The 11,481-nt window shown below is 39.9% G+C and overlaps 1 protein-coding gene across 2 annotated transcripts in view; it reads left to right on the top strand.

Moving 5' to 3' along the window:
- Positions 1–5,180: 5,180 nt before the first annotated feature.
- Positions 5,181–11,481, top strand: part of LOC134038969 (nucleus accumbens-associated protein 2) — a 136,543-nt gene continuing 130,242 nt past the window's right edge. The window contains exon 1 of one of the 2 annotated variants that reach the window (XM_062484711.1): positions 5,181–5,468. The gene's annotated coding sequence lies outside the window, so the exon portion shown is untranslated. The remainder of the gene's footprint in view (positions 5,469–11,481) is intronic. The other variant, XM_062484710.1, reaches the window with a different exon arrangement.

Here is an 11,481-nt window from a genome sequence, read left to right as displayed (position 1 = left end):
TACAGTAAAAGTAAAAAGGGACAAAAATCAAAGGAGTCATCATGTCATCAATGTGCTTCTTCTTGTCTTCTTGTCATGCTAATTCCATGGCTTGCAGCAGATTTACCCTGGTGTAGGGTTGTCTATCATACACTTTCCATCTCCATGAGGAGAAAAACTCCTCAATCGCATTCAGGAAAGGCGAGTATGGAGGGAGGTACAAGGTCATAAACTGACCATTGATGTTGAACCATTCCCTTACCAGAGCAGCTCGGTGGAAACTGACATTGTCCAACACTATTACATAGGTGGGAATGTCATTCTCATTTAGCTCTTGACCCTGCTGCTCTTGAACCCGCTGCTCAAATAAAATATCTCTTAGATTGGCAAGAAATCTGAGAAGATGCTGGGTGTTATATGGCCCGAGTGTAACATGGTGATGTAGAACACCATGGTTGCTGATAGCAGCACAGATTGTGACATTGCCACCTCGTTGACCAGGGACTTCAACAACGGCCCGCTGTCCAATCATGTTTCGGCCTCTCCTTCTCCTCTTCGTTAGATTGAAGCCTGCTTCATCGACAAAGATGAACTCATCGGGTCTCTCCAAGGATTCCAAGTCAAATATTGTCTGTGTAGGAATACAATATACTGTATGTAGAATTTTGTAAGTCGTACAGAGACAGTGTTATATTGTAGAGTTCAATTAGGCCTACCGTATGCACTTCTGATTCACATACATTGTATGTACTGAAGAGTAATGTCATTCACATAGTATGTGGCAGTACTGTAGACAATCTGGATTACAGTAAATGTGTCTGAATGTACACTTACTTGCACATACTGAGCTCGCAATTCTTTCACCCTTTGTGAGTTGCGCTCAAAAGGTACTCGGTATACCTGTTTCATTCGTATGCTGTTACGATGGAGGACACGGTCAATTGTGGATATGCTCACACTGTCAATTCCCTGGAAGTGTGTGTTGTCTTGTATGACTCGTTCCTGGATTTCTCTGAGTCGTATCAAATTATTTTGAAGGACCATGCCCACTATAATGGTCTCTTGCTCCGGAGTGAATATAGCTGTCCTTCCACCTGCATGTGGCAGCCTTGTAGTTCTACAAAAAGTAGAAGTGCAGTTACAAAAAATATTCATGCAGTACAATACATACAGTGATGAACTTTACAAATGTCTATTGAAACAGCTGCAATAGTGTAGTACAGTAAATCTGCAATTACAAAAATACAGTAGTATACTGTACCTGTTCTCTTCTCTGAATGTCCTTACTATGGTGGACACAGAAAATCGGCTAAAATTGGGGTGCAATCTAAGTCCTGCTTCCCTCATTGTCAATCCATGGACTATAACATGGTCAATGACTGTTGCTCTAATTTCATCCGATATTTCCACTCTGTCTTCCTCTTCCTCTTTGTCCTCCTCTTCCTCTTACTTGCCCTCCTCTTCCTCCTCGTCGCCCACCTCGAATACGCACTCGTCCTCGTCCTCTCACATAGTTTCTTCCATCCATTCTCAGACCTTCTCCTTCCCACCTTCAACAACCTGTTTGCTCTCAAAACTGCCTTATATTGGTCACATCATTTGACATCAAGTGAAATCAATTTTGAGTGGTTGTGTTTAACCCTTGTGTTATCTTCGGGTCATTCTGACCCATCAGTCATTGTGACCCACCTTCGTATTGCGACAGATTTACCGCATACAAAGACAAAGTGAAGCATATTCTTTTAACCGTTGGGCTGTCTCAGACCCCCCACATTGCAAAGGTTAAAAGAAAATTATTTTAATTTGTTTTTGTATTGGGTAAAATCGGGTAAACACAACGATGGTTCGTTATGAACCTTTGGGTCATGTGACCCGAAGGCAGCACAAGGGTTAATCAATGACATGTGTTCTCTATTTGTATTTGATTGTTGCCACTTGTGTTTACCAGTATGGATGACATGTGCATTAGAGTGCAGAATGTGTTTTGAGAATGAGAATGTGTTTAGAGTTTTGCTGAAAAGTCTATGTGAGATTTGCAAATTGTGTTTTACCATGTGAAATGGTTTAAGGTATTGACAACAGACTGCACAATTAGCTACATGAGTTTAGGCAACTGATAACTTTGTTCAGCCAATGGGTTTTAGTGTTTTAGCAATTCAGAAAAACTGTAAATCTCTTACTTGTTCATAAAATGGAACTTGTGTTCTCATTTGGTACACACCGCCATATTTTCAAATGACACACACATACCATTCATAACAGTACACACAACTAAGCATTTGCTGCACACTACCAAGCATTCACAGCACACTGTAGTGCAAAATGTTGAAAACACAATTATAGAAAGGAACACACAATATGAATGACAATGGTTCTAGAGAATGAGCCCTTTCTCCTTTTGTAAAAATGTCTCAGTGTAGACCTACTTTTTTCATAGTCAAACATAAAATAGCACACAAATATGCAGCAAAAAAAGTTTTTTAATTTTGGTACACACAGAGAACAGGCTGACGGTCTGGACATTCCTGAATGTAGCATGGTCAGCCAGGATCCTAGTTTGTATTTGTCGGAGTGTGATAGCGTTGTTCTCACAAACCATATTTACAATTTCAGTCTCCTGTTCGGCTGTGAAAGTAAGTAAGTAACACTTTATTTATATAGCACTTTTCATACAATAATTGCAGCTCAAAAGTGTGTGTTCTTCCTCCACGGTGTGGTTCTCTTTCAGTCCTGCAAAATACAAATACTGTGAGCACACTGTATTCTATTGATATGCAGTATTACAGTACACAAGGCAAATAGATTTTGTACTTGTTCTCCATCCTGAAGATTCTAATGATGGCAGCAACTGTGAAGCGGCTGAGATTTGGTTGGACCCTCTGGCCAGCCTCCCTCATGCTCAAACCATGGTTGAGCACATGGTCTACCACAGTGGCCCGAATCTGATTAGAGACGACCGTTCTCCTTCTTTCTCCTCCTCCTCCTTCTTTTCCTTGTCCTTCTCCTCTTCCTCCTCCTTGTCCTCCTCCTCATCCTTGTCCTCTTCATCTTTGTCCTCCTACTCTTCCTCCTCCTCTTCATTCTCTCTGTCCTCCTACTCCTCCTCCCCCTTGTCCCCTCCTTCTTGTCCTCCTCTTCCTCCTCTTACTCTTACCCCTCTCCTTCTATGGTTGTCGATGTTCTAAGTTCTCCATTGTTCACCAAACAAAACAGAAGCCCAAGGCCCCTTTTATGCTGCAGTCCTGATTGCAAATTGCTCACCAGACCTGAGTGTTTAGAGATTTCAATAGTTATGTGTTGTAGGTTGATGCTTCGAGATTTTACTTAAGAAGTGTGTGCAACAACTGAACATTGTGTGTAGTGTTTTGACAACAAGGTGATGTATAATTGACATCAGTGTGTAAACAAGGAAAGTCCAAGTCTAATGCAGATAAGGGAGTGTGAAGTAGTGCCAAATTGGGTCGAGCAATTGGTACATGAAGTGAAGGTTGTGAAAATTGTGCCAAATTTTTGCTTTTTGTGTGTTAACAATTGTGAAAAACTGTATGTGGATGAGGTTGGCTTCAACCTCACCAAAACCCGGCGCCGCGGAAGAAATGTAATAGGACGGAGGGCAATTACCAATGTCCCTGGACAGCATGGTGGTAATATAATTATGTGTGCTGCCATCACTAAAAACGGGGTCCTCCCTCACACTGCCACACTGGGTCCGTACAACACTGGCCATATACTCACTTTTATGGATGCAATTTACACAATGCGTGTCCCTGATCCAGATCAGGAGCCTCCTAGATTTGTGGTTATATGGGACAATGTTAGTTTTCACCGGCCTGTTCTGGTCCAAAACTGGTTTGCCACCCATCCACAATTTGTAGTTTTGTACCTACCCCCATAATCACCTTTTCTAAATCCCATAGAGGAATTCTTCTCAGCCTGGCGCTGGAAAGTGTATGATCGCCAACCCTATACCCGCATTCTGCTTCTCCATTGGAACTAGATTTGTTAAGCTTTGGAAAAAAAACTTCTCCTAGTACATTTGTGAGTTTTTCTGGGAGTTTTTCCTTGTCTTCCTTGAGGATTGAGGTTAGCTGAGGGGAAGTTCTATGGGCGTATGTGAAGCCCTCTGTGACATTGCTTGTAAAGGGCTATACAAATACTGTAAATTTGATTTGATTTGAAAATATTACAGTAACCATAACAACTTAGTACTGTCAACGAAGAACAAAGAAAAAAAAAAACGGGGTAAAAACCCTCTGGTGTGCTGGATCCAACCTTGAAAACACTCCACACCTATGTCACCACAGGCCAATTCCATTGCCAGTAGGAAATATACCCTGGTATATGGGTTTCGGTCATAGACCTTCCACCGCCACGCAGAGAAAAACTCTTCAATTGGGATGAGAAAAGCGCTGTACAGTAAAACTTGCTGGTTGATGTTGAACTATTCTCATATACGGACACCACAGTGAAAGCTGACATTCTCCCAAACCACCATTTGAAATAAGTGTGAACAATTTTGAGTCATTGTGTTTTACAGATGACAACTGTGTTGTAGTTGTGTTTACTGTTTGCCGCCTGTGTTTACCCTTTTGCAGCACAAGTGCATCACAGTGCAAAATGTTTTTAGTGAATGAGAATATGTTTAGAGTTTTGCCAATAGAGTGTCTGATTCGACAAATGGGTTATTTGTTCTTTGTTGACAGTACTAAGTTGTGATGGTTACTGTAAGATTACATTTTTAGCTAAATGCATTTACTGTGTATACATAAACACATTTTTCTTTACATGTAACTACATGCCCTGGATGCTGTGTTCTCAATTTTTTTGTGTTGTGTCTTATGATTGCTCCACAGTGTTTATATATTGATTTGTTGTGTTTATGATCTGAAAGAATTGTTTGATTTCGAGCACAGATTAAATGGTTTAGGGGCGAGAGATTTTGCCAGAAGAGTCAGAAGTTTTGGAAATTGAGTTTAAAGATTTGGTTTTGTGTATACGGTTTTGAGAAAATTCGTGACAGTTTCAAGAAATGTGTTTTAACAATTGTGAAAACTGTAAACCCATTCAAAATCTATAGATGCAATTTCACACGTTTGGACCTACGATGTTCAGCAGTTTGAGCAGCAAGCTGAGTAAGTTAATGAGCAGTCTGATATCTTTAACCCGCCATGATACAGTAAAGCAGTACAGGAACATCCAGCGTGCGTAGTCTGTGTCTTTAAAAAAGTCTTTAGCGAATGAAGAATGGTGTCAGGCTTCAGGCAGTTCATATACCGTTCATGTGAGTGTCGTCCACTTCCTGCAAAGGGATAGAGGCACGCAAAAAGAGAGAGGGAGATGGGGTGTGAGTGGGTTAGATACGGAGAGCGAGCAATCGATGTGAAACCGGGGCCTGCATACGATATAGACGACCCTGCAAACTTTGCATCACATGAAAGAACCCTGTTTTGCCTGACATCACCATTTGACGGAGGAGCGTCAACATTCGGGTAAACATTCGCCTTTAATCTGTCGCTGTGAATTTATTGTTTGATTGTGTGACGCATAAGGTTTGCCATGTTTAATTCCCTCGCAATGTAGATGACTATATCTGTCACATCCATCGGTGTAGTAGTCTACCATATTTTGTAGTGTCATTGCATGGACGTGTGATTCCACAATGCTGCAAACGATTGCATTTCAATTTTAAATGTATTTTTTCCGAATGCTGTTCTTAGCCTACATCTATGCCATATTTCTACTGTATCATGGATTCCCGAAAACTGAAACGCCAGTAACGGAATTCAAGCATTTATTGAAATGTTACTTAGCCTACATTACTTTAAATGTTGGCTAACGAATATGCAGTACCATTATTTTAGTGTACAGTAGTGAATAGGATATAATTTTCAATTGGGACAATTGGGGAAAGTGGTATGACATTGTGTCGGCCGTTGCGTCACTTTAAACTCTAACCAAAAACGCACCCCACTGCATTAGCACATGTAGCCTACACATGGCATACCGAAACCGATCTAGCTTGAAAGAAAACACTCACAAAGAACAGACACTATCCAGACAGTTTAGACCACGTCAGTGTATCTGAATTGAATACAAGCTTATTTATAGTTTAAATAATACATATGTTGTCAAATTATGTGGCTGTTGAAGGCTGTTGGAGGAGGCTTTGATATCTTCTATTTATGGAACAAAGTGGTCATAAACTATTGTATACAAGAGTAGTCTCTCAACCCATTTTCTTGAATGTTCAATCATGTATTTTCTTCAAATAGCAGTTTAGTATTCATGGTACAACACATGAAAGGACTTTTTTGTTTCAATGTATTGTTATTAAATAGAATATGTATGCAAGCTTTTTTGATTAAATATATTTGGGTATTAATATGAGTATATCTACAGCTGTCCCCAACAGTTAGTGTATTATTACCGTTCTCTCCTAAAATGTTGATAAAAAAAACTAATATGTAGCATGGGTCAATATAACATTTGAGAATGAAGTTAAGTGCTAAGTGTTCTGTATATAAAGAGAGTTAGGACAGTTAAGTATTCTTCAGAACTGTTGTTCAGAACCTTAGATGTGATGGCCGTGTTGCCATGCCTGCTTCCTGTGAACTCAGTCTGTCTAACATGTGACTACAAACACACAATGCTTCCATTCCAACTGTACCATACGTGGTGGCCGCCTGGCTGTGGCTTGTGGCGATTTCTTCATTTCCTTATCTAGCCCCCCTCATCTCCCTCTCAATTTATCGCTCTCATAAACACACAAACATACTGTACAACTCAAATTATTTCTGTCCTGATTAATAACCCACACCAAAGACATACAATCAAATGCATAATTTTTGCACACACTTTCTCTCACTCTTTATTTCATTGTTACAGTTGATGGCACAGAACTCCTTGTTTGACTCCTCTCATGTATTTGGCCTCAATAAGCAAGGCTGCAACACAGCCCGCCACACCTACAGGTTGGGCTCTCATGGTCTGCTCACCTCAGTGAAATCCTCTAGCTGTCATCAACTAAAGCAGTCAACTCAAAACTACAGAACAAACTACAACTACAATGTCAACTATGATCTTGAATTCAGTCAAATCTATGCATTTATTCCTGCCCATCTATAAAGTCAAGATAAACAATGACACCTCTGACAATTATTTACAGTGTTTTTCCTTGTTGCCGAGAGATCATTCAGGGAAAGTGTGACTTTGCCAAGTTCTTATCTTCAATGTTAAACACAACATACGTGGAAATGTGTGAACTTGAAAAACTTTTCTTTTTTTGTTGAAAAACCATCAATGCCATCTGCCTTTGACTTGGACGCCTGCCAAGTCTGTGATACCCCTCAACAGCTGTATTTGTTTGTGTATGTGTGTGCGCACGTTGTGTCCTGGGATGCCCTTCCTCCATAGGCCCCATACTGCAAAACATTCCACATGGGGGCAAAGGGGGCGGTGCAGAGACACACATACACACAAACATAGGCACACTTTTGGCATGGCATGCCAATATAGATAGAGGGAGAGCAGAAGCAAGGTTGCAGGGTTCCATTCAACTCATTTCACCTCTCTCCAGATTCCTGACAGAATTCTAATCATTGGACCCTTATCAGCAGGAGGTCGTCACTGTAAAAGAACACAGTTAGGGCCATTGTGACCTCAATTCAGTCACTACTGGAGCACTCTAATATTTTTATGTGTTTCACTAGGGGAACTAGTTTTGATATATTTGCAATTATATATATATATATATATATATATATATATATATATATATACATACACAAGTTGATTCGAAAATATTGTGTTTTCTACTTTTGTGCAAGTACATTGTTTTATTAGACAACCCATATTGGATGATTTGATCTTCCACAGTACACTCACTGTGAAGGAGGCTTAGTGTTGTCTCTATTGTTCTTTGACTCCGTAGCTCTGTAGTGCACTTGATGGGCCTGGGCAGTGCACTACATTACATTACACTACATACTACAAAGGGTCTGTGTGCAAGGGTCCTAACACCATTCAGTTATCTGGCTTGAGTCTACATGGGCCTCTTAACCCTTGTGTTATCTTCGGGTCATTCTGACCCATCAGTCATTGTGACCCACCGTCGTATTGCGACAAATTTACCTCATACAAAAACAAAGTGAAGCATTTTCTTTTAACTGTCGGGCTGTCTCAGACCCCCCACATTGGAATGGTTAAAAGACAATTATTTTTATTTGTTTTTGTATTGGGTAAAATTGGGTAAACACAACAATGGTTCGTTATGAACCTTTGGGTCATGTGACCCGAAGGCAGCACGAGGGTTAAGAGAGTAGGATGGTGAGGTACAATGTGCATGGTACCTAATGCAGGGCAGGCATAGGACATGGATCCCATGCTCCAGGTCTTTGAGTACAGTCGTTACCACAGTTCCTGTTGGTGGGCTATGATGCACATTTATGGCTGTGTGTGTGTTTGGTGTTCGGGGTAACCTCTCAAAGTGTTAGTTTGACTTTAGTAAAGATGGTCTGTTTTCAATAAATATTTATTAATGAATTTAGATTCTCTTGTAAAGCGTCGGTATATTATACCACCACTGTTGGAAACAACATAAGCAGCAAAATAACATAACATAAGTAAAAGTTACATTAAACTAAGTATCACGCTTTGACATATTTTTACATTTAGTCATTTAGCAGACGCTCTTATCCAGATAGACTTACAGTAAGTACAGGGACCTTCCCCCGAGGCAAGTAGGGTGACGTGCCTTGCCCAAGGACACAACGTCATTGGGCACGGCCAGGAATCGAACCGGCAACCTTTTTACTACCATACCAATTCTGTCCATCTAGATTCAATGTAGCCTTAGTTACTGTATGTATTGTACTGTGTCAATAACCCAACTAATAAAGTCTATAAAGCTGTCACAGTTGGTTGACAGATATAATTAAATGGTGGTCTTAGTTAGCTGGTGGTGGTTTGTTTGGTCAACACTGGATTGTTTGTCATATATTTATTCCCTCTTATGAGCCTGTTTCCTGGAACACGATAAACAAGTAACTCTGCCAGCTAGGAAATGGGGGCAAACATTCTCAGATGACAGTGGGGGCCCGTCAGGGGATGACCCCTCCTCAGTGAAATTTTATAACAAAAAAAAATTGTAAAATGTTTACATTAAACTTTACTAAATACATTGTCACCAAAAATGGAAAAAAAAACACACCATGGTACAGCCGAAGGACAGCTAGCCTAGTACATTGACTTCAATACAAAACCTAGGAGGCTGGTAGACCTCACCCTCCTTTAGACATATACATGGTATTCGTGACCACTTCCGGAGGACGTCCTCTCACCAATCAAAGCTTTTGCAGTATGAACTGACATGCTGTCCAGCCAATCATAAAATAGTATCCAGAGAGCATTATTGTGGGGGAAAGATTCTTCAACAGCTCTGGGGTGTTCTCCATGTGTTGAGACATTTTGTGACGTTTGTTGTTGGATAAAGATGGAGAGAGTGATAGTTGAGCATTTTAGTAAAATTCAATTTAAATGAATTTTAATTTAGAGGAGATAGAGAAAGTATGTTATTTGTTTTCTTGGTTTTTAGAAATAAATTTGTGTCCAGTTACTGACATTTATTTAAAAAATGGCCTTGTCATCTTCAGAAGCAGCTTGTACCTAGTGAGTAGCTATCAGCGTGTGCGAGAGCAAGCAGTTTAACCTTGACTGACTAATATTTTCCTCCGGTCCTCCACAATTTTTGGAGTCCCCAGCCACCACTGTCAGATGAGTACTAAGAGAGAAAGATACTAACTGCAGAGCTACAGTGTCACACAGCACAGCAAGAGAGAGAAATAAAGAAAAGATAAGTGGAAGAGAGAGACAGACCTACAGTCCTTTTTGGGGGGAGGGGGTCTATTAACATTTTCTGTGACCTAACTGATTTGGATCCTTTGGCTCACTTTGTGCCTTCCATGAGCTTGGACAATAAACAGTTAACATCCAAAGTTTCTCAGGAACAATTCAACAATAAAGCCAAGTCACATTGACATGAGCCTCATGCTGAGAATCAACCTGCTCTGAAAAACTTTACTAAGGTATTGTGGCAGTGTAGATTTGTAGTCTAAACTTAACCTATACACATTCAATCTAAAGACACTCGACAAGGAGTTCAAGCAATACTGAAAGTCTTACTTTTCAACACACTCTCTCTCTGTGTCATACTCTCTCTCTCTGTCATACACACAACACACATTTATACACACACAGTGAGATTTCTGGTAAGTGGTTGGTTTCACCTTTGGCATAATGCCTGGCAAGATCACATGGGACGGATGTCACGCCAGTTTGTGTGTGTGTCTGTGTGGGTGTGTGTACAAGTATGTCTGCCTGGGAGGAGGGGGAAAAGAAAAGGAAAGAGAGACAGATAGAACATATTTGCATTGGGCTGTTCAAACTTTCACCATGAATTAATGCGCTTACACAGTGCAAGGAAAGGGAGTTTGATGTTCAGAAAAAGGGATGACAGTAGTTATGATGGTAACAACATGTTTGTACAACTACATGTTTCCCATAGTGCAGTCATTGTGATGCAATAGTTTTCTTTACAAACTCAAACTGACCATAAATGCCTTACTTGCCTTCCACTTAACAATGTGAAGTGTAATTTACAGTATGAAGTGTATGTAAACAAACCTGTATTCACATAATCCTTGTATTTTAAATGCTCCCCTTCTTTTTTATAAAAACATGCCAAATAATTGTCAAATAAGTACTTATAGTCGTACTAGAAGACAATAGAAGTACTTAAGTAGTTTCATCAAAGCATGTATTGAAAGCAGTCATTTTTTCGATTCCTCCCATGGGAGGCAAAAACATGCTTGCTACTAGCTATTCTGTTTAACTGGAACTGGCCACCTTTAATTTAATTTACATATGACGTGAGAAGTATGAGAGCACACCTATAACACATGTTAACACTCCTGTTTGCTCTCATACTGTACAATACTGTATACCATGATAACAGCATAACACATGAATACTGCGTACAATTTTTCTTTTTGGATTACTTTTTGAATTTTTCTAATTTAAACGTCACTGGTTTAGTCATGACATCAGCCACCATTTCTTTGGTGGGACAATACTCAATTGTCACGTTGCCTTTATTGAGTGCTGATCAAATAATATTTTATATTGATATGTTTACATCTTTGATGAAACACTGGGTTATTTAATAGAGCAATGGCACCTTTTTACTGGCACATGTGACACGCTCTGGTGAAAAGGGGCGGTTGTCGGCCAACATAATCTTTAGTTGTTTACAGATTGTGAAAGTGTAGATAGTAAGCTTTCAAATTGTGTCATACATTGAAATATGAAAATAGTTGAAGAAGATACGCGTATCTGAATGTTGATAAACCTGGATAGCTCTAGCCCAGATATTCGGCTTCAAAGATTTTAGACCTTTTCACGCCTTAAGAGAGGTGTGATTGTTTTGTGTTAATCTTTAGAACGTTG

This window comes from Osmerus eperlanus, chromosome 18 (assembly GCF_963692335.1).
Source record: "Osmerus eperlanus chromosome 18, fOsmEpe2.1, whole genome shotgun sequence".
Taxonomy (NCBI): Eukaryota; Metazoa; Chordata; class Actinopteri; order Osmeriformes; family Osmeridae; genus Osmerus; species Osmerus eperlanus.
Note: the sequence above shows the minus strand (reverse complement) of the source record. Positions and strands in the feature narration are given on the sequence as shown.